Source organism: Sylvia atricapilla, chromosome 2 (assembly GCF_009819655.1).
Source record: "Sylvia atricapilla isolate bSylAtr1 chromosome 2, bSylAtr1.pri, whole genome shotgun sequence".
NCBI classification, from domain to species: Eukaryota; Metazoa; Chordata; class Aves; order Passeriformes; family Sylviidae; genus Sylvia; species Sylvia atricapilla.
In genome coordinates this window covers 80,242,755-80,245,494 of record NC_089141.1, presented here as the reverse complement: position 1 = coordinate 80,245,494, position 2,740 = coordinate 80,242,755, and positions in this window count along the sequence as shown.

Genomic DNA, 2,740 nt, shown 5'->3' with positions numbered 1-2,740 from the left:
ATGACTGACTGTCAAACACACAGGCATTTTCCAAGCTTCTCCCAAAACCCAAAGTCACCCATGAAGGTGCTTACCAGTGATAAATAATAATTAGTCTAGGCATTTTTGAATGAAGCATGGTTTTGTCGTGTGCATGATACTGCATATTGTTTCTAAAAATCCTGGCGTAGTCTTGACAGAAATATGCAGCTGATGTACACAAAGGCATTTTTTAATTCAATGAAGTGGATAGGGACTGAACCAAAAAATACAGAATAGAAGATACATTTATATAAAGGACTTTATCTTAAACAATTGCACATGGTATTCAAATGTTCACTCAAGATAACTTTAGAACAACAAAATCACTTTGAGGATATTTACTGCAAAATTCTTCTCCTTTTGGAAATATTCATTTGACGGTGGAACAAATCCTTTTTGATTTCCTGGTTAGAGTTTGGGATTTAATTTGGACTTTGGTAGACTAACTAACCTGAGATACAATAGTATATTATGTGAACTGATTCATAGTCTGAATTCTGTGTTACCGAAGAATCTGACCAAAGAAAAACTGCTATTTCTCTATGACTACAATGAGATAGCTTAAGGACTATAATTTCTGCTTTAGAGTGCAGATGTTTATATTGAACAACAAATGTTGATCCTTAATGTTGACTCATTCTGTAAAAATGATCTCTTAGTACTCTTTTATATTTTATAATCTTCATAAAATCTTTATCATTATCATCAACTCAATATATTAATTCATACAGTGTAATTTTTTCACGTTTATGTACTATCATTTGACAATTCATGAGGAAAGAAAAAATTCAGTTATTTTGTAAAAGTAGGCAAAATATAAGCCTACTTAAAAAACATGGCAACAATATTGCTTAAATATCATGTTCCATACTGAGAAAGTAAAACTTCCTTTTTCTGGAAGGTTTTCTTCACAGTCAAGAGAAACATAATGAAATGAAATATACATACATATAAAAGAACACATTAGGGAAAGAAATTTGTGAAAACACAGAAATCTCAGTGAAATGAATTTAAAAGATCAGTGCTATTGTTATGTTTTATCTTTTTTCCAGCCCTTTATCTGTTTTTTGTTCTTTCATCACAATTCGTAATCCTGCCCAATAGCAGGAGTTTATTAAACAAATGATCTGTCTGCTGAGTTCTTTGCAAAACATCTTGCCTTAAACTGATTTGTAAGTGCATTTTTGCTTGAGAGGAAACTCTGTATTCTTAATAAGGAATATTCTGTGACATTCCATACATCCAAGATGAGGGTTTACAGCTTTGATTTATACTGTATTTAAAAAGCATGCAGCCAGATCCCATGAAGAGTTTTATCACAATTTGGATTAATAAATTCAATATTTCTAATTATTCCATGGCTACACAAAGTGATGCATGGAAATATTAAGTGGTTATAGAATTAAGTACATATCTGCTAGAAATATTTAATATCAGTTTAATGCCTAACATTAATATATAGTGAGGTAGCTCAATTTTTAACCTCACAAAAATTCTTAACCCTACACTTGAGTCAAGAACATACAAGAAGTAATACAGCAGTATCCATGGAAGTAATTTAAAAATATTCCATGCTGTCAATATGGCATATATTTCTGTTTTTCTGATGTTTTTAAGAAAGCTTGTTAGAATTTATTTCTTTCCTCATTTTAAGATCCATTTCTGGAGAATAATAAAAGATTTAGTTTACCTAGTTTCATTTTATATATTGAAAAATATCTACTCTTTCCTTTATGTAAACAAATAAAAGTATTTTAGCTTTACTTTCTTTAAGTTTATTCCATGTGCAAGAGAGTTGTCAAAGAAATCCTGATGTAAGATCTGTGTTAACTCTAGTTGTGGACAGAAGTTACCCTCAATCCCATGTGCTATGGGCAAAAAAGACTGATAAGCACAAAAGATTTTCAGTATTCTGGACACAGCAAAAAAGCCATTTGGGCTAAATAAACAGATGTAGAAAATTGTTTACATTACAATGAAAGCTTTATTTGTCTTGGATGACTCACAAGATATGGTGTTCTTGTTTGTATGGTAAAAAGCCACAATGAAATTGCAGCCTGAAAGTTCTTCGAAGCTCTTTCACAGAAGTCTTGGGGTCTATCTGGAAGCTCATTTGAGCTCCAGTAGTATCCCTAACACAGTGTTGTACAGTGATCAGATAAAAAAATGATAAATTCCTTTAATAACAAAAACTTTCCTTTTGTGATTTCATAAAAACTTGTTCAGTGCTTTGATAGCAGGTGTATTGTTCAGCTGAAGATATCCTTATTTCTCCTATCACTAGTACGTTTTAAGGACTCAAAGCAATCTTTTCCACTGCTTTTGCTGATAATTGGTCAAGAAATTATTCCTCTCACAGATATGAGGAACAAACAGATTTTTCTGGGAACTTAAGAACAATTCCAGGATTTCTCATAATGGGAATGCTACTCAGCTGTAAAAGCCCCTTTGTCCTTCAAAGAATCTGGCTTTTCACCTCAGTTTGTTGGAGCTGCTTTTGGTGAGCATCCTCCATTCGACTGAGGCTGTCTGTTATCTTTCTTTGTCACCCACCACCAGTCAATGACTACCATTTTTACTGTAATTTCTACCTACTCTGAAGCCTCCATTTTCAAATAAAAAAGGCAAGAACTTCTTTTCCTTATCCCAAGAGTCTTTGCAAGAGTATTTGCAGTCTTCTCCCACAGTTCTGTCTTGATTGTCATTCCTGAAGGGGTTA